The sequence below is a fragment of the Erinaceus europaeus genome, chromosome 6 (assembly GCF_950295315.1).
Source record: "Erinaceus europaeus chromosome 6, mEriEur2.1, whole genome shotgun sequence".
Lineage (NCBI taxonomy): Eukaryota > Metazoa > Chordata > Mammalia > Eulipotyphla > Erinaceidae > Erinaceus > Erinaceus europaeus.
In genome coordinates this window covers 34,138,619-34,160,211 of record NC_080167.1, presented here as the reverse complement: position 1 = coordinate 34,160,211, position 21,593 = coordinate 34,138,619, and positions in this window count along the sequence as shown.

Genomic DNA, 21,593 nt, shown 5'->3' with positions numbered 1-21,593 from the left:
CTCCCCGCCCCCTATCCTATGTACTTCCTTTTTCTTGTGTCTTTCACCTCAGGAGAGATGCAGGAGAGAACTGTGTTGTGATTGGAAGAGATTTGATAGTTGAACTGCATCCCCACTAGTCAATAAATAGAAACTGCTGCCCAGCTCAGCCATGAGTCCCTGGTCATCTGTCTCTCCCGCCCACAATGGTATCCTGGCACAGAACAGTCCCTGCAATTCCAACAGCATTTTTTAAAATTTTTTTTTCTTTTTGTTGCCCTTGTTGTTGTAGTTATGTTGTTGTCATTGTTAGATAAGGCATAGAGAAATGAGAGAGGAGGTGAAGACATACAGGAGAGAGAAAGACAGACACCTGCAGACCTGCTTCACCGCTTGTGAAGCGACTCTCCTGCAGGTGGGGAGCTGGGGGCTCAAACTGGGGATCCTTTCGCTGGTCCTTGAACTTTGTGCCATGTGTGCTTAACCCGCTGTGATACTGCCCAATGCCATATATTTATAATTTTTTTTTTGCTACTGCATTGGGGTACCCTTACCTGGTTCCTATCTAGTGTCTGTAAGAAAAATTCTCTGGTATGGCCAAAGCCTCTTCACAGATCAGACTGATCTTTTTAAGACAGAGAATGCAGAAGCCTTCTCTGGGCAAATACATTCCATTATTTTTAGCGCTGCCTTTAAGTATTTTTTCAGGACCATGAAACTTTTAAGGTTTTGTTATTTAAGAATGATAGGGCAGGGTGCTGTGGGGACAGCCTGATAGCTATGCAAAAGACTTTCCTGCCTGAGGCTCTGAAGTTCAAGGTTCAAAGTTCAATCTCCAGCACCTTCTTCTTCTAGCGTTTGCCCTTCTTCCGTAGCCAGTCAACAGCATCAGGTTGAGCCTGATGTAAAGTTTCGAGACCTCCTTTGAATCTGGAGAGGTGGCAGTTGTTGACTATGTGGGTCATAGTCTGTCTGGAGCCACAGGGGCAATTCGGGTCATCTCTGGCTCCCCAGCGATGGAACATAGTGGCCTGTTCTATAGCGATTGAGGAGGGCCCAATCATAACGTGCTAGGTCAAAGCCAGGTTGACGCTTGCAGGGGTCTGTGATGAGGTGCTTGTTCTTTACCTCAGCTGACTGCCAACTCTGTTTCCAAGAGACTGGAACAGAGAAGTTCAGTGTAGGCATAGGGGACCAGTGTCACCCAATCTCCAGCACCACCATCAGCCAGAACTGAGCAGGGCTCTGGTCCTTCTCTCTGTATCTCTCTCATTAAAATAGAGTAAAATATTAAACAGAAGAGAGTAATAGGGTAGGGTTCAGAGGAGCCCTGCAAATTAGGTCCTTTGTCCCTGTGAGTGCTGGGAAGGGATATATCTCTCAGATGTATGTGAATTCAGCTTTTCAGGAGTTTACATAGCAGCCTGGGACTCTGGGGTCTCAAGCATTTGTGGGAACTGTGGTCACTTTGAATTTCATCTCTGCTGTATGGCAGACGAGGAAAAGCCACACTGTGGAGTCTGGATCTAGGTGGTGCTTCCAGTGTCTCTATAGAAAGGCCTTACAGACATCCAGCACACAGACACAGAGCAGCTGAGGGGAGGTTGCCCTGTGCACCTGTCACTGTTGTGCTGGCACTAAGCTTCTCCATGGTGCTGCCTCTATATTTTTAAAGATTTACTCATTTATAATAATATACAATATAATTAGTATAGTAGAGTATAACATATATGTGTGTGTGTGTGTGTGTGTGTGTGTGTGTGTGTGTGTGTGTATATATAATTTGTTGGCTAGAGACTGAGAGAAGCTGAGTGGAAAGGGGGTGCTAGAGATAGGGATGTGACCTGGGAGGTAGCACAATGGATAAAGTGATGAAATCTTAGAGAGGGGAGAGAAAAAGCTGCTTCACCTGCAGCACTGTTTTATGGTCCTGAAGCTCACCCCTCCCCTAAAACCACAGGTTCTAGGGACTGGGACTTGAACCCAGGTCGTTGCACAAAGAAACATCAGTGTTCAGGCATGTGCACAACCTGCCCCCCCCATTTGTTTGATTACATCATCAGAGTAGAGTGTTCTGGTGATTGTTAATCAGCAGAGTACCGGCCATCTCATGAGGTCCTAGTGGAGTCACCTGTGCCCTGCTCTGACCCTCTCTGCACAAGTCCCAGGAATGTGCTTTCCTGCCTCCCAGCTGAGGCTTCAGTCCTCTCCTAAGCAGCAGGTCTCTCAGTTCTCCTGTGGCTTCAGGTAACTTGCTCTGTGGAAGGTGAGCAGCATGTGGATTCTCAGTGTGTTTCTCTGACCTGGTGGATTGTATCCTTGGTGCTTTGCTGTGTTTGATACAGAAGCTCCTCATGTTAGCACCTGAACTTCTGGTGTCTTGTGAGGTGCAGAGGGAGGCATCGTCTGAGAGCTCTGCTCTGAGGTCTCGTGGCTCTGGTTTCTGTGACTCAGGTCTGAGGGGACAGCAGAGCACCCAGCCACCTTGTGAGGTGCTGAGAGAGGTAGTGTCTGAGGAAGCAGCTCTGCTCTGGGATCTCCTGGCTCTGGTTTCTGTGACTCATGTGTGAGGGGACAGCAGAGCAGGGCTCCATGGGCTAGAGGCCTCAGGCAGGAGTCAATAACCTGTTTTCTGCCATCAGGTCCTGTAGTTGTGAGAAAGCAGGGGAGGGACAGGCATCAGAGCTGTGTCCTCCATCCTGGGAGGTACCAGGATGTGTCCCAGAGCCTCCACTTGCTAGGCCTACACTCTGCCTGTGCCACCCCAGCTGCTGTGCGGATGTCCCCTCAGGCTAGTGTCAGTTCCCATGAGAGTTAATACAAGATTCTCGAAGTGCCCTTCCCAACCTATCCTGTCGCGGCTCGTCACTCCCGGGTTTTGCCCTATAAAACCATTCTTCCACCCCTCTCTCTCTTGCCCGGTTTTCACCTCAGTGATTAGACACAGAAAAGGGTGCTGCGTGAGGCAGCCATCTTGGCTAGATCCATGTGGCCCGAACCACTGCTCTCACCCAACTCTGAGGTGCCAATTGCGAATAAAGAATTGTGTTCCCTCTCCACTCCGGATCTTCTCTCTCTCTCTCTCTCTCTCTCTCTCTCTCTCTCTCTCTTCTCCATGGCACAGCACGACACCCAGGGACTTGGACCTGGACATCTATCTGGGCCTTGGTGCTGTCTCCCAGCCCAAGCTCAGTGCTCCTCAGAGTGTATAATAGTGTGAAGGGTGAGGGAGGGACAGGCAGGGAGAGACACCAGTGTGCTTCCCCCTTTGGATGTAAGTCTCAGGTTTCACAAACTTTACCACCTTCCCTGCTCCTTAATTTCTTTTTTTATTCTTTATTCTATTCTTTTACAAATATTTATTTGGAAGAGACAGGAGTTGGGGAGATAGAGGCAGACAGACACCTGTAGCACTACTTTACTGATTGTGAAGCTTTTCCCCTGCTAGTGGGGACCCACCTGCTAGTGGGTCAGCTAGTGGGTCAGCTTTAAGAGTGGTGAAGCAGGTACACAGGTGTCTCCCTTGTCTCCTCTCACCCCATCTTCTTTCAATTTCTCTCCATCCTATCTAATTAAAATGAGAAGAAAAAGGGAAATATGGTCAGTGAGTGAGGTGCATTTGTAGTGCCGGTACTCAGCACCAGCAATCCCTTTGTTGGCAATAAGAAAAGAAGATTGCATCTTTCCTCTGATTGTCCATAATTCCTACATCAGATGTAAACCTGTTTAGAAGTCCGAGGTCAGAAGCAGTTATCATGCTGATTTTTTCCCCAGATAGAAAGAGAGGAAAACAGCATAGCAATGGATCTACCCTCAGTGGGATAGGGACTAGGCTCAAATCTGGGTTTTGCCCATGAGAAAGCAAGTTCACATTCTCAGGAAGCTATCCAGCCCGACAACACTTAACCCATTTTGAGTTAATCATATGCCATTCGTTTAGGCTCTGCTTTCATTTCTCTGTACTTTGCTTGTCCGTTGTCTGTTGTTGGAACTTGTTCTGAATACCATCTGGATGCTGCTCTTTTTACCCATATCATTGACACTGGGTGGACTTGGCTATTTTTCCTTTCTTTCTTTCTTTCTTTCTTTCTTTCTTTCTTTCTTTCTTTCTTTCTTTCTTTTCTTTTCTTTTCTTTTCTTTCTTTATTTCTCTTTCTTTCCTTCTTCTCCTTCTCCTTCTCCTTCTTCTTCTTTTCTTCTTTCTATCTTTCTAACTAGGTAATATCGATTGATTTCTATACATCCTGTAATTACAGCACTTCAGTAGCTAATATTGTATACCTTGCAGGTGTGTATCTCCTGGATTGATTTTGTTATTCAAGATAAGTATTTTTTGTTCTATTTTGGTTCTCTTAATATTCAGTGTGACTGTTTTGAACTCTTTCTACTTTTCTAAATCACGAAACTGGAAAGTTTTACAGGAATCATCGTGAATCACCAGATGTTAATCATGTACTGTGGACTTTTTTTTTTTCATTCAGTAAGCATGAATGGCTTAACATTTATTTAGGGATCATTATGGTTCCATTATGAATTTCATATTTTTTAGGATATGAATCCTATATATTCCAGGAAAGTGCAGGAAAGTGGTACAGAAGTATTTTGAATTTGTGAAGTACAAAGTTTTAAAAAATTTTATATTTATTTATTTTCCCTTTTGTTGCCCTTTTTATTGTTGTTATAGTTATTATTGTTGTTATCATTGATGTTGTCATTGTTAGATAGGACAGAGAGAAATGAGAGAGGAGGGGAGACAGAGGGGGAGAGAAAGACAGACACCTCCCAGACCTGCTTCACTGCCTGTGAAAGGACTCCCCTGCAAGAGGGGAGCTGGGGACTCAAACCGGGATCCTTGTGCTGGTACATGTGCTTCACGCCATGTGAGCTTAACCCACTGTGCTACCGCCTGACTCCCGAACTACAAAGTTTTATTCTTGGTAGCTCATATATTAGAGTGAGGCTCTTAAGTATTTGATAAATTTTATAATAAATATTTTTATCTATGTTGTCTTGATTTCAAATGTTTACACTTTATTAAAATCATGTCATCTCTACCTAGTGCACTCCATATAAACTTGAATTTTAGCAGGATATTTAGATGGTATGATAGTGGTCTGTGAATAGGCAATGCTATGTTTTCTTTAAAAAAATTTTTTTATTATCATTAAATTTTTTATATATTTATTTTATTTATTTATTCCCTTTTGTTGCCCTTGCTGTTTTTATTGTTCTAGTTATTATTGTTGTTGTCGTTGTTGGATAGGATAAAGAGAAATGGAGAGAGGGAGGGGAAGACAGAGAGGAGGAGAGAAAGATAGACACCTGCAGACCTGCTTCACCGCCTATGAAGTGACTCCCCTGCAGGTGGGGAGCCGGGGTTTGAACCGGGATCCTTATGCTGGTCCCTGTGCTTTGCACCACCTGCGCTTAGCCCTCGCTGCACTACAGCCCGACTCCCTTTTTTTATTATTAAATTTTTTTATATTTACTTTATTTATTTATTCCCTTTTGTTGCCCTTGTTGTTTTTATTGTTGTAGTTATTATTGTTGTTAATTTTTTATATTTATTTATTTTCCCTTTTGTTGCCCTTGTTTATTATTGTTGTAGTTATTGTTGGTTTTATTGATGTCATTGTTAGATAGGACAGAGGGAAATGGGGAAGACACAGAGGGTGAGAGAAACATAGACACCTGCAAACCTGCTTCACCACCTGTGAAGGGACTCCCCTGCAGGTGGGGAGCCAGGAGCCCGAGATGGGATCCTTATGCTAGTTCTTCTGCTTTGCGCCATGTGTGCTTAACCCAGAGTTCTACCGCCTGACTCCCAGTGCTATGTTTTTTTTTTTTTTTTTTTTTTTGTGTGTGTGTGTGTGTGTATGTGTAAGACTGTGTGAATTTTTCCTTATTACTCTGAATAGAATTTCTAGGAAAATATATAATGATGGTGAATGCCATGGTCATGAATGCCATGAGGAGGGATCTGTTTACTTCTATTAATATAGGACATATGCTAATAAACCTTTGTCAACATGGGAAGAAAACCTAAATGAAGATGTTATTTGTGGTAAACTTCTAACATGGTATCAGTAAGAAATATGTGCTCATGTCATTATTCTTTGTAATAAAGTTTCAGAAAAAACACTGGGGGTAAGGCAGCTGGTGACTCACTTGGCTGAGAACATGTTAGTCTCTGGAAGGATTTGGCTTCAAGCCCTAGTCCCCACAAGCAGGCTGGGAGCTTCACACGTGGTGAGTCAGTGTGGTAGGTCTAGGTCCTGCCTTTCTCTTAGTTTCTTTTCCTGTCTATCCAATGAATACATAAAATTTTAAAAAGTAGTAGTAGGGAGATTCATTATTCTGAACTTGCTGTTGATTTCAGGAATAGATGTTGAGTCAAGCCCTGAACATAATCTATATCTTACTGCAATGCTATTTTAATCCTAATTTGAAGAGTGAGTATATCAAATGGGCTTTCCTTCAAGTTTTGGAATATGCATCAATTAATAGAATCACTTGTTTTCCTTCATCATGAATTATTTTAAAACACTTGAGTTTAGGATTTTTATATGACCCTTATCATTCTGGGGTAAAGACAATGGCTTATGAAGAATATATGCTACATAACTCTTTGAATGTGGTGCTATTTTATATAGTTAAAATATTTATTTGTTATTTTTTAAATATTTAATTTTTTGCCAGAGTGCTGTTCAGCTCTGGCTTATGGTGGTGCAGGGTGGTGGAGGGATTGAACCTGGGACTTTGGAGCCTCAGTCATGAGAGTCTGTTTGCATAACCGATATGCTATCTACCCTCTGCCCAATATTTAATTAATTTTACTAGAAGAGCTAGTAAGAAATACAAGACAAGAAACCAATAAGGCCAGATTACTACTCATCTCTAGCTGTTAGTGGTGACATGAATTGAAACTGGGAGCTCAAAGCCTCAGGCATAGAAATCTTTTTGCATAAGCATTTTGCTATAACTAAGGCATAACAGTATTCATTAACAAGAGAGAGGGGAGAGGCTTTAGAGTACAAAGCATGATCCACTGCTTTATCTCCCAGACCACTTCATTTGTTTGTTTATTTATTTTCAAGTTCCAAGGTTCAACTCCCAACACCAAAATAAGCCAGAGCTAAACATTGTTCTGATGTTTCCCTCTGTATATCTCTCATTAGAACAAACAATTTTTCTATTTATTTATTTATTAATTCATTTACTTATTTATTTTCTCATCTGTTGCCCTTGTTGTTTCATTATTGTTGTTGTGATTGATGTCATTGTTGAATAGACAGAGAGAAATGGAGAGAGGAGGGGAAGACAGAGAGGAAAGGGAAAGATAAACACCTACAGATCTGCTTCACCCCCTGTGAAGGGAATCCCGTGCAGGTGGGGAGCTGGGGGCTGGAACCAGGATCCTTAAGCCAGTCATTGCACATTGTGCCATGTGCACTTAACCCACTGCACTACCGCCTGGCTTCCAAAACATATTTTTAAAAAATCTTATTTTAGTTTTATGCACTCTTTAATGTATTTTTTGTGATATAATTAAACTGAGTATTTGGTTTTCATAGTATAGGCTACATGTTAGATTATTACTTGGGGATTAAGAGATTTACATTTTCTTGGGGTAAGGACTGTGCTTAAAGTCTAGGTAAAATGTGAGTTATCTACCTGCTATAATTATGGTAAAGATAGTGTAGTAGGGTTATGAGCAGAATGTTACTCCTAATATGTAAAGTTCATATGTCAAAGAAATGCATATTACATTAACGTGTGCAGGGATCAGGGGTAGTAGGTGTTTTCCCTAAGGAGACCTATAATACCACCAGAACTGGTTGATAAAGACCCTTGGCTGTAGGAGGCCTGAGCTTGTCATAATGTCACTACCCTCTTACATAAGGCCTTACCCCCCATCCTTACCCTACACCATGGAAATTCTTTAAAAATATCTTTTTATTGGTTAGATACAGCCAGAAATAGAGAGAAAGAGGGAGATAGGCACCTGCAGACATGCTTCACTACTTGTGGAGCTTTCACACTGTAGGTGGGAACTGGGGCCTTGAATCTGGGTCCTTGTGATGGTAATATGTGCACTAACCAGATGCACCACTACCACCCAGACCCAGAAATGTGTTTTGATGAACTTCTTGTGTCTTTGAAACAGTCTTTGTGTCTTTGAAAACAGTCCTTGTGTCTCTGAAACAGTCCTTGTGTCTTTGAAAAAGTCCTTGCAATTCCAGCAGCACTTTCTTTTCTTTTCTCTTCTCTTCTCTTCTCTTCTCTTCTCTTCTCTTCTCTTCTCTTCTCTTCTCTTCTCTTCTCTTCTCTTCTCTCCTCTCCTCTCCTCTCCTCTCCTCTCCTCTCCTCTCCTCTTCTCTTCTCTTCTTTCCTTTTCTGAACTTTCTTTTTTTGCTATTACACCCTTGGGGCACCCTTACTGGATCCCTTTCTAGTGTCTGGAATAAACAGTCTCTGGTATGGCCAAGGCCTCTTTACAAACTCTGACCGATCTTTTTAATGTTTAATATTTATTTATTTATTTATTTATTCCCTTTCGTTGTCCTTGTTGATTTATTGTTGTCGTCATTGTTGGGTGGGACAGAGAAATGGAGAGAGGAGAGGAAGACAGAGAGGAGAGAAAGATAGACATCTGTAGACCTGCTTCACCACTTGTGAAGCAACTCCCCTGCAGGTGGGCAGCCGGAGGCTCAAACCAGGATCCTTAGGCTGGTCCTTGTGATTTGTACCATGTGCGCTTAACTCACTACATTATCGCCTGACTCCCGAATATATGTATGATTTTATCCACATGGTGTATGTTCCCAATGTTATGGATGAATCTATTCGCACTATATATTTTATAAAGACTTAGTATTTATTATTTTATTTAGTTTATTTATTTTTTGGATAGAGACTGAGAGAAACTGAGTGGCAAGGGGATATTAGAGAGAGGGAGAGAAACAGCTGCTTCACCTGCAGCAGTGCTTCATGGTGAATCTCACCCCTCCCCTAGAACCACAGGGGGACCGGGGGCTTGAACCCAGGTTCTTGCACAGAAAAACATCAGTGTTCAGGCAGATGTATAACCTGCCCCCCTGTTTGTTGGAATACACCCTCAGTGGTGAGTGCCCTGGTGTGTGCACCTGAGCTCTGCCCTGGGGCCTTCTGGACCTGGCTTCTGTAACTGTGATGGGTGTGTGGACAGCACAGCACCCTTGTTGGTAACATGCGTAAGCCTGATAGAGCTTAGGGAGAACCACCCCTATCTTTGGATGGAGGTCTGAGAAGATAACCTCTTGGTAAGTCTCTCTCAACCGAGGTGAGCATAAGGGAGGAAACTCAGACTTGGTTCTTTCCTTCTTGACTCTCAGGCCCACAGATACCCCAGTACTTCCCTCCATTAACTGCAGGCCACATGGCCACAGATTCACTTATTCAAAGTCACCTTCTGTTCACAGAAGAACACACCTTATCATACACTTCATCACACACCTCAGACCCCAGACAAGAGAAATTCCAAACTATATGACTTTTGATATTCTCACCCTATGGGTTCAACCCCTATGCTTCTCTCAAATACCTTTGGATAATTAAGTTGCTTGTGTCATGGAAAATAACTGTCTTGTATCTCATCAATTCCTTTCATACCAACCCCCTACCTTAGGGGCATGCTGACTATTAAGAAACCTGTAATTTCTGTCATATTTCAACAATAATTAACTTCATTGCTTTTCTATTTAACTCATGTCCACTTTGCTAATAAACGGACTCTAGGATTCTGATATTCTAGGACTCAGATTCTAGGCATACTAAGAGTCCCCTGGTGTCTTTTACTTTGTGTCACCCCTGTCATGAGTGGGAAAGAACCAGCCCGTTATCCTTCCCCTGGAGGCCACCCTGCCGGAGAAGGATAGAGACACCCCGAAACACCCTGATATCTTGTGAGATGGACTCTCAAACCTGGATCCTACAAGTTTTAAAACTGTGTCCCATAAGGCTTGAACTAGGGTCCTGTGAGGCTGGAACCTGGGCCCCATGAGGCTGGAACCCGTTTCCCACTTGTTACAGAGGTCACAAAGCTCGAACCCGGGTACCATGAGGCTGGAACCCGTGTCCCGCGAATCACAAACATAAGTCCGGCCAGTCTTGAATCCAGGTTTCGCAAGGCTTGAATGCGGGTCCCATGAGGCCTGAAATTTGGTTCTGTGAGACTCATAACTGGGTCCTGGGATGCTGAAGCCCATGTCATGCAAGGCTGGAACCTGGGTCCCATCAGTCTTGAACCCAGGTCCCGTGAGTTTTGAACCAAGGCCATGCAAGACTTGAAACTGGGTTGTTGTTGTGGTGGTCTGGTGTCGGGCTGCACCGCAGAGAAGAGAGTGGACGTCCAGGGCAAAGGCGTACATAAATCTTTATTATAGGATGGGGGGGGTTGGTTCAGACCACGTGGAGCCAGCCGGCAATACAAATGGCGCCCACGTGGACCTGACCTGCGCATCTCTCAGATAAGTGAAGTCAATTTGGCTACCTATGTACTATGGCCTTCTCTTCTGCTTGTGAAGAGATCTCCAAACGCCTCTGCTTTTTCTTCACGATACTGTTTTGCTGTTTCTGGAACATTTATCTCTGGACCACTCTGTGGTTTCCACTCACTCGGGCACACTCAGAACAGCCAGCGGAGTTGGGAGTAGCCAGCGGGCAGGTGGCGAGGCATGGAGCTGCCATTTCCACCTGGTTGAACAGCCACCCAGCCAGCCAGCCAGCCAGCCGGCTGCCCCCAGACAACCCCGCGCACCGCGCCCGCAGCCCCGCAGCCCCACAGCCCACACGAGGCCGACGCCAGCACACAGGAGCCCGATGCCAACATGCAGGAGCCCGATGCCAACACGCTGGAGCCCGATGCCAACACTCAGGAGCCAACAACAGTGCAGCAGTTTGGGCCACGTGGAGCTAGCAAAAATGGCCACCTCCCGTTACGTGCAGCACCCATCCCTGCATCCATGCACCAAGGTGAAAAGCGGGCAAGAGAGAGAGAGGCAGAATCAGGAGGGCTTTATAGGGCAAAAACCAGGAGTGAGGAGTCGGGACAGGACTGGTTGGATAGGCACTCTGAGAATATTGTCTAACTCTCGTGGAAACTGGCAATAACCTGAGGGGACAACATAGCGGCTATGACTGCATTTGCACAATTTCCCAGCATCTCCCCCTCTCCTTTTATCTAATGGCCACAGTATAGGAAATTTAGAGTAGAGCAGGTGTAAATGTTTTTAAGGAATGCCATGCTCAGGTGGGAAGATGTAGAATGTTTTTGTGGGGGAGGGAAGACCTACATGGCCATCAACCTTGTGAGATTTATGTGTCCACCCTGTGCTCAACCCCTCTGTAGAGAGAGAGACTTACCTGGAAGTAAATATCTCATAGGTTAAGCTCTGCCAGGCTCCACCATCTCCTCAGAATTTTTCTACATCTTTCCTATCTTTCTGTCTAGTCATCGCATTAAGGTGGTCAATGTCTGTAAAAGACTCCATCTGTGACAGATGAATAGTAGTGTAGGGTTGAGCAGAAACCTTTTGGGCATAAATCTGAATGCTAAAACAAAACAGGAAGGGACAAGTAGGGGAGCAGCAAGAGCCAGTGTGATGCCAAGGGAAGGCTTATGGGCAAGAGTATGAATAGCAGGTGTTTTATCAGACCTGCACAGGAAGAACATGTAGCAAGAATATGTTTCAACTGTGCTAAAGGAACATCAGGAAATCGAGCTCTAAGGCCTTTAAGATTAACATGGGTTAGGGAATGAAAGTCAGCAGGATTAGAGACAGATGCTAGGAGAATTCCTGTGGAGGTGAGGTGGTCAGCTGCAGCATTTTCTTCAGATAGGTGACAAGGAAGAGGGCTGTGGGAACGAAGGTGTTGAACGTACAGTGGTTGGGTTTGAGAACAGAGCATAGAGGCAATTTGAATTAAGAGGGGAAAGTGGGTTGTCATCAATTCCAAGCAAGCCATGGAAGTAAGTTAACAGTATACACACTGTCAGAAAAAAGGTTGAAGGATTCTGGTACGACTTTTAATGCAAGGAAAACAGCATAAAGTTCTTTGTACTGAGGGGAATTATCAGGAAGCTCAGTAAAGAGCTTGTCTGGGTAATATATAAGGGCTGCAGCTCCCTTTTTTCACCATCAGTGAAGACTGAGGAGCAGAGGGGATGGGATCTCGAGCGAAAAGTTTAGGTACTAGTATAGGCAACAGAGGTACAGAAGCTATCAATTTATTAGAAGGAAAATGGTTATTGATTTGTCCCAGAAACCCCACTAAACTTACAGCAAAACGAGAATGGTGGCGTATAAGCCACTCTGTATCTGTGAGAGTAAAGGGAAGAATAATTGAATCTGGTTCTTTTCCTAAGACTTGCACCAATCTATTTCTTCCTTGGCGAACCATAAATACTAATGCATCTATCTCGGTAAGGAGTCTTGGAGCTCTGCCTACTGGCATGTGAAGCCACTTTATCTGCAGCTAGTAGGCAGATAAAGATACTGCCATGGTTCTGCCGCAGTGCCCCCACTACTGTGGCGGTAGAGTTAAAGATTAGAAGGTTTACTGGAGATGAGGGGGAGAACTGAATGAGGTGCATGTCTTGGATGGCCTGGTTAACCCTTTCCAGTGCCAAGGAGGCTTCGGGAGTTAACATACGTATTGAGGAGTGCTGTTTGTTTCCTTTTAACAGGTCAAACAGCAGTTGGAGGCAGCTAGTAGGCAGATAAAGATACTGCCTAAGCCAATTTAAATTTCCAAGAAAACTTTGTAAAGAAGCAAGAGTGAGATTAGAAGGAAAAGTAACACAAGGTTTTTAAGGGATGACTCTGTGTTAGAGAAATCTCTGTACCTAAGAAAGATATTGGAGGAATTAGCTGTACTTCTCAGGAGCTAGATTAAGGCCGCTTTTCTTTAAGGCAAGAATAAGAAAATCATGTAGGGCACAGAGATCTGTATATAATTCTCCCCATATTAAGACAGCATCCATATAATGAAAAACCTTAAGGCCATTATGAATATATGGGAAAAGTGCAGATTTAACAGCCTCTTGACAAATTGTAGGACTATTGGCCATCCCCTGGGGCAGTACCACCCATTCAAATCTATTGGCAGGGATGGCATTATTAATAGAAGGAACAGAGAAGGCACAATGCTTACAATCTTGTGGGTGCAAGGGAATAGAGAAAAAATGATCCTGTATATCAATAGCTATGATTGGAATTCCCGTGGGAATTGCAGAAACAAGAGGCAAACCCCTTTGGGGGGAGCCCCAGACCTGCATGGTTTTATTAACCACATGGAGATCTTGGAGGAGGCACCATTTTCCCGAGTGCTTTTTAATCACAAAGACAGGAGTATTCCATGGGCTTCGGGAATGACGAATGTGTCCCAAGGACAACTCCTTTTGGATGAGCTCTTTTAAAATTTCTAGCTTCTCCTTAGGCAAAGACCATTGTTCCACCCAGACTGGCTCGTTAGAAAGCCAATCGTAGCAGGGAGTTTGGTTACAAACAGTGGCAGTTTGTATTGGGGGTGCTGGTTAAATCTAGAAGTCTCGCAGGAGTGGGTGTTGAGCCATGCAGAGGCATCTGTGGATATTATTACATCAAGAGATTCCAGCAGATCTCTACTCAGTAAGTTGGTGCTAATATTCGCTACCAAAGGACAAAAGTGTCCGGTAACCCCTTCTGGGTTTTCCCACATAAGCGAATCTTGTGTGACAAAGTCTTGGGTCAACCCTCCAACACTGTGTAAACTGGGTCCTGGGAGGAGTTCCCAACTCTGGGGAACCTCTGCTTGCCTTAGAATCATCTTTTCTGCCCCCATGTCAATCAAACACTTAAAAGGAATATTACCAATCCTTACTGTCATAGTAGGGTGACCTCATTCTAAAACAGGAGTTGTCCACAACATCTCAGGCTCTGAATTAGCACCATTGGCATTCAGGGGCATGCCATTTTTATGAAACTTGGACCAACAATCTCTCCTCCAATGAAAACCTTTCTGGCATCTAGGACAAGGTGTTCATGGTCTCTGGCTCCATGACTGGAAGCGGGGTTGCCCTGACTAGAGGCCGGGTCACGACTTATTTCCTGGACATTGATTACACCAATGCTCTCAGTGACCACACTGAAAGCAAGCCCCCTTTTGCTTACATGGGTTAGCTGCGTAGGCCTGTGTCATAATGGGTGCCCCATAAGACCTTGGTCTAAGTTCCTGTGTAGCTAAAACCCAGGTATCTGGGTGTTCGTGTTTAAGATTGAGGTATGTTTGACAGAATTCCAGATGCATGCCATCCCAGACAATAGAATGCAGGAGGAGAAAACGGGCATCAGGATTATAAATCTTTCTAAGCTTGACTGGATGCTGTTAATGAATTTAGCTATGGATTCATCGGTTTCTTGGCAAAGAGAGAGAATGGGTCTGAGGCCTCTGCTGTGGGTGGGTTTAACCTCTCCCATGCTTGTGTTGTGCAGATACGTACCTATTCAAAATAACCAGCTGAAAACTTGGCCTCTGCCTGCTTTATTCTGGTTTCAAAATCTCCCGTTCCAAACAGTGCGTCAAAATTCCACTCCAGCTGATTCTGACTATTTCTCTGGGATTGCTGTAAGCATTCATCAGGAAAAATGCCTCCCATTGCAGAAAGAGAGGGCCTGGGAGCATAGCACAAGCTACTTCCCTCAAATCTTGGGGGGCAGGGGATATTAAGGTGCTGGAGAAAGCCTCGTAAAATGGAATTGGTCCATGGAGCATGAAGTCCATCCTCCTTAACTGTCTGGAGAATCGCATTAAGATCTTTGGAGGTGTATGGATGCCACACCTGTGGGTTTTGTTTATTGGGGGCCACATTTACCGGGAAGGTATGGACTTGCTTTGATAATGGGGTAGCAGTGGGGGGAGGAGTCATGGAAGTGTAAGTTGCCCAAGGAGTGGCAGCAGCAGCCAGAGAAGTTGAACGCATGTCTGCCAAAATGAAATTCTTGGGGCAAACTGCAGAGGGCTTAGGGTGGGTAAGTGCCAAGACAATATCCCTTAACTCTTGTATCTCAGCCTCAAGGTCCCTTAACTTTTTGTGAGGGTGCCCTGTATATACCCCGCAAGCTGCAAACATGGTCAAGAGGATCCACGGTGCGGCCCCGAGTAAAACATCTCTGAGATAGAAAACCTGTCTCATGAGAAAAGAGTAGAGGGTTTGGGAATCCTCTTTGTAAAATGGAAGGTCTTCCATGGCGGAGAGGAACACATGGCCACAGAGAGTCCAGCGGCTTGGGGGGTCAAGACCCACGTTGGGCGCCGGATGTTGGGCTGCAATGCGGAGGTTAGAGGAGATCTGGAGTGGAGAGGGAACACAGTTCTTTATTCGTGAGGATACTTCAGAATTGGGTGAGAGCGCAGCAGTTTGGGCCACATGGAGCTAGCAAAAATGGCCACCTCCCGCTATACGCAGCACCCTTCCCTGCATGCATTCACCGAGGTGAAAAGTGGGCGAAAGAGAGAGAGAGAGAGAGAGGCAGAAGCATGAAGGCTTTATAGGGCAAAAACCAGGAGTGACAAGTCAGGACAGGATTGGTCGAGAAAGGGACTCCGAGAATATTGTATTAACTCTAGTGGGAACTGGCAATAACCTGAGGGGATGACATGGTGGCTGTGACCGTATCTGCACAATTTCCCAGCATTAACATGTCTCAAACCTGGGCACCATGAAGCTGGAACCCAGGCCTCATGAGTCTGGAAACTGGGTCCTGCAAGGCTTGAATGCAGGTCCTGTGTGATTCGAACCATGATCCATGAGGCTCAAACCCGGTCCTGTGAAGCACAAATGCTTGGCTTGAGAGGATAAAACCCAGGTCCCATGAGGCTCAAATCTGGGCCTGACGAGGCTCTAATCCAGGCCTCTCGAGGCTCCAGCCTGGGTCATACGAGGCTGAAACATGAGTCCCATGAAGCTTGAACCTGGGTCCCACTAGACTTGAATCAGGGTCCCACAAGGCTCTAACATGGTCCCACAAGGGACGAACTCTTGGCCTGTGAGGCTCGAACCCAAGTCCCATGAGGCTTGAATCAGGGTCCCACAAGGCTCAAACCCAGGCACCATGAGGCTCTACCTGGGTCACGCAAGGCTGGATCCAGGGTCCTGTGATGCTTGAACCCAGGTCTGGTGAGGGTCTAACCCGGGTCCGGTGAGGCACAATCCCTTGGCCTGTGAGGCTGAACCAAGGTCCCATGACACACGAATCCGGATCCCATGAGGTTCAACTCTGGGTCCCAAGAGACTTGAACCTGGGCCCCATGAGGCTGGAATCCTGGGTGCTGCGAGGCTCGAACCTGGGTCCTGTGAGTCTCTAACCTAGGCCACAGGTGGCTGGAAACTGGGCCCTGTGAGGCTTGGACCAGGATCCCTTGAGGCTCAACTCCTGGGATCATGAGGTTCAAGCCCGGGTCCTGTGAAGCTTGAACCCAGGTCCCTCAAGGCTCAAACCCAGGCTCCAAGAGTCTCGAATCCGGACCCATGAAGATGGAACCTGGGGCCAGGGAGGCTCAAACCCAGTTCACGTGAGTCTTGAAATCGGGTATTGCAAGGCTTGAATGTAGGTCCCAAAAGGCACGAACCAGGGGCCTGTGAGGCTCGAACTCAGGCCCTGCAGAGCTGGAACCAAGGTCCTTTGAGGCTCAAAACCAGGTCTTGAGAGTTTTGAAACAGGGTCACGCAAGGCTTGAATAAAGGACAGGAAAGGCCTGAACCCGGAGCCCATGACGCTCCAACCTGGGTCCTGGGAGGATCAAATCAGGGTCATGCAAGGCTCGAATCCAGGCCCCATTTGTCTCAAACCCAGGCCCTGCAAAGCTGGAAATTGGGTCCTGCGAGGCTCAAACCCAGTTCTGGTGAGTTTTGAAACTGGGTCGCTCAAGGCTTGAAGGTGGGTCCCGAGAAGCTTGAACCCGGGGTCCATGAGGCTCCAACATGGCTCCTGTGAGGCTCAAACCCGGGTCCCTAGAGTCTTGCTCCTGGAGCCCATGAGGTTTGAACCCGGGTCCTGTGAGGTTTGAACCCAGGCTCCTCGAGCCTTGAACGTGGGCCCTGTGTAGCTGGAACCCAAGTCCTGCTAAGGATCAAAGCTGGGGATTGCCAGACTTGAAATCAGGTCCTGCAAGTCTTGAATGCAGGTCCCTCAATACTCAAAGCTGGCTCTCACAAGGCTTGAAACTGGGAACTGCGAGGCTTGAACCAGGGTCACTCGAGGTTCAAACATGGGACCCATGACTTTGAGACCATTTCCTGTGAGGCTTGAACCCGGGGCACATAAGGCTCTAACCCAGGGTCTGCTGGCTCGAACCTGGGCCCCACAAGTCTCCAACCTGGCCACCGCAATGCTGGAAAGTGGGTCCTGCAAGGCTCATACCCAGGTCTCATGAGTTTTTAAAACGGGTCCCTCAAGGCTTGAATGTGGGTCCCACAAGGCTCATACTCAGGGGGCATGAGACTTCAACATGGCTCCTGTGAAGCTCAAATCAGGGTCCCGTGAAGTTTTACCCCAGGCCCCATGAGTCTTGAACCCAGGCCCCAAAGCTGGAACCCATGTCCCATGAGGCTCGAGCCAGTCCTCGAGTCTCACACCCTGGCCCCACGAAGCTGGAACCCGTGTCCCAGATTCGAACCCATGCCTTGCAAGTCTAGTAACCGGGTCTTCCAAGGCTTGAACGCGAGTCCCATGACATTTGAACCATGGTACCTCAAGGCCCAAACCTAAATCCTGCAAGGCTCGAACCCTTGGCCCCACGAGTCTTGAACCAGAGCTCCACTAAGCTGGAACATATGTCCCATAAGGCTCTATCCCAGGTCTCGCAAGGTTTGAAACCAAATAATGCAAGGCTTGAATGCAGGTCCTGCAAGGCTCTAACCCAGGCCCAGCAAGGCTTGAACCTGGACCCCATGAGGCTTGAACTCGGGCCCTGCATAGCTGGAGCTCGGGTCCTGCTAGTCTTGAACACAGATATGGCGAGACTTGAAACCAAGTCCCACAAGTGTTGAATGCAGGTCCCACGAGGCTCAAACCCTGGTGCCGCTGGCTCGAACCCAAGCCCCACGAGTCTCAGACATAGGAACTGTGAACCTGGGTCCCTTGAGGTGCTAACCCAGGTCTCAGGAGTTTTTAAACTGGGTCAAGCAAGGCTTGAATGCGGGTCTCGCGAGGCTTGAACCCTGGCCCCATGAAGTTGGAAGGCGGGTCCTGCGAGGCTCAAACATGGGCCTTACTAGTCTGTAAACTGGGTCCTACAAGGATTGGTCTCGGGTACCATGAGCTTTGAACTATGTTCCCATGAGGCTCATACCCAGGTCCCGCGAGAATTGAACCCTTGCCTTGTGAAACTCAAACCCAGGCCCCAGGAGTCTCAAACCCAGGCACTGCAAAGCTGGAACCTGGGTCCCTTGAGGCTCTAACCCAGGTCTCGCGAGTTTTGAAACCAGGCTACCCAAGGCTTAAATGTGGGTCCGAAGAGGCTCAAACCCAAGCCCAGAAAGGCTCAAACCTGGATCCCACAACACATTAAACCAGGCCCTGCAGAGCTGGAACACGGGTCCTGCTAGGCTCGAACCTAGATATCGCGAGACTTGAAACCAGGTCCCACAAATCAAAATGCAGGTCCCGTGAGGCTCGTACACAAGTATCGTGAGATTTGAAACGGGGTTGCTCAAGGCTTGAATGTCGGCCCCACAAGGCTTGAACTCAGGTCCCATGTCTCAAACCCGGGAACTGCCAACCTGGGTCCCACGAGGCTCTAACACAGGTCGCACGAGTTTTGAAACTGGGTATCACAAGGCTTGAATGTGGGTCCCAAAAAGCTCCAACCCAGGCTCAGCAAGGCTCGAACCCGGGCTCCATGAGGCTTTATCCCGGGCCCTGCTGAGCTGGAACCTAGGTCCTGCTAGGCTCAAACCTGGATATTGCGAGACTTGAAACCAGGTCCCACAAGGCTCTAACACAGGCCCCTCTGGCTCAAACCTGGGCCCCACGAGTCTCTATCCCATGCACCATGAACCTGGGTACCGCGAGGCTCTAACTCAGTTCTCGCGAGTTTTGAAACCAGGTCACAGGAGGTAATAACCCTGGGTCCATAAGGCTGGGTCCTACAGTATCAAATCAGGGTCCCACGAGGCTCGAACCTGGGCCCCATGAGTCTCAAACCCAGCACCTTGAAGCAGGGAACTATGTCCCACCAGGTTCAAACCCAGGTCTCATGAGTTTTGAAACTGGGATGCTCAAGGCTTGAATGTGGGTCCCGTGAGGCTTGAATCTCAGGCCTGTGAGGTTCCAACATTTCTTTTGAGAGGCTCGAACCCAGGGCCCCTGAGGCAAGAATCTGTTTCCCTCAAGGCTCGCTCTCGGGGTACAGGAGGTTTGAACTCGGGTCCAGTGAGGCTCAAACCCGGGCCCTGCGAGGCTCTAAACCCGGGTCCTGTGAGGCTCTAAACCGGGCACTGCTGGCTTGAACTCAGGCCCCACGAGTCTCAAACCAGGGCTCCACGAGTCTTGAACCTGGGCACCGCAAAGCTGGAACCTGGGTCCTGTGAAGCTCCAACCCAGGTCTCACAAGTTTTAAAACCGGGTCCTGTAAGGCTTGAATGTGGGTTCTGAGAGGCTGGAACCCAGGCCCAGCAAGGCTTGAACTCGGGCCACAAGAGGTTTTAACCTGGGCCCTGCTGAGCTGGAACCCAGGTCCTACTAGTCTCGAACCGGATATCACAAGACTTGAAACCAGGTCCACCATGTCTTGAATGCAGGATCTGTGAGGCTCAAACACAGGTCCTGTGAGGCTCTAACAGGGGCCCCTCTGGCTTGAACCCGGACCCCACGAGTCTCGAACCCAGGCACCACAAACCTGGGTCCTGCGAGGCTCTAACCTAGGTCTCACGAGTTTTGAAACCGAGTCACTCAAGCCTTGAATGTGGGTCCCATGAGGCTTGAGCCCAGGACCTGTGAGTCTCCAACATGGCTCCTTCAAGGCTTGAATCAGGGTCCCACAAGGCTCAAAACTGGGTGCCACTGGCTCAAACGCAGGCCTCATGAGTCTCGAACCAGGGCACTGCAAGCTGGAACCCGGGTCCTACTAGGCTCAAACACAGGCATCGTGAGACTTGAAACTGGGTCTCGCAAGTCTTGAATGCAGATCCCATGATACTCAAACCTAGGCTTTATCCTGGAGCCCATGAGGCTTGAACTTGAGGCTCAATCCTGGGACCGATTTTGAAACCCTGGTCCTGTGAGGCTTGAACCTGGTTCCCACAAAGCTCTAATGTAGGTCCCGCGAGGCTCTAACTCGGGCCCCACAAGTCACTAACCTGGGCACTGCAAAGCTGGAACTAAGTCCCACGAGGCTTGTACGCATGTCTCATGAGTTTTGAAACTGGATAGCTCAAGACTTGAACCTGGGTCCCATGAGGCTCCAAAAAGGCTCTTGTGAGGTTCGAATCAGGGTCCCACCATGCTCGAACCTGGGCCGAATGAGTCTTGAATCCTGGCCACACAAACTGGAACCCGGGTCACAGAGGCTTGAGCCCGGGCCTTGCAAGTCTGGAAACCAAGTCCTACAAGGCATGAACACGGGTCCTGTGAGATTCAAACCATGGTCCCAATTGGCCTGAACCTGGATCTTGCGAGGCTCAAACCCTTGGCTTCTGAGGCTCAAACCCATGCCCCATGAGTCTCGAATCTGGGTCTCATATGTCTTGAATGTGGGTCCTGCGATGCTCAAACCCAGGCCCCACAAGTCTCGAAGTCAGGCACCGCGAATCTGGCTACCGCGAGGCTCTAACCCAGTTCTTGCAAGTTTTAAAACTGGGTCACATAAGGCTTGAATGCGGGACCCACAAGGCTTGAACCCGGCGCCCAAGAGTCCCAACCTGGGTCCTGCGAGAAATCGAATCAGGGTCCCATGATGCTCGAATCTGGGCCCCATGAGTCTTGAACCCAGGCTAATGAATTTGGAACCTGGGTCCCGCGAGACTTGAGTCCACGTCTTGCGAGTCTTGAAACCGGCAAGGCTTGAATGCGGGTCCCATGAGGCATGAATGTGGGGCCTGTGAGGTTCGAACTTGGATCCTGCGAGGCTTGAATCAAGTCCCCACAGCTCAAATGCAGGCACCACAAAACTGGAAACTCTGTCCCTCGAGGCCCCAACTTGGGCACCGCAAACCTGGGTCCCACATGGCTCTAATTCATTTCTCATGAATTTTGAAACCGACTCACGCAGAGATTGAATGTGGGTCCCACAAGGCTCTAACCCGGGGCATGTGAGGCTCCAACCTGGGTCCTGCAAGGATAGAATCTGGGTCTCACGAGGCTTGAACCTGGGCCCCATGAGTCTCAAAACTGGGCAACGAGAAGCTGGAAACTGGGTTCCACAAGTCTCAAACCCAGGTCTTGAGAGTTTTGAAACTGGCTCGCTCAAGCCTTAAATGTGGGGGTCCTGCAAGGCTTGAACCCGGGACCCATGAGTATCCACCATGGCTCCTGTAAGGCTCGAATCAGGCTCCCACAAGCCTCGAACCATGGTTCCTCAAGCATCGCTCCCGG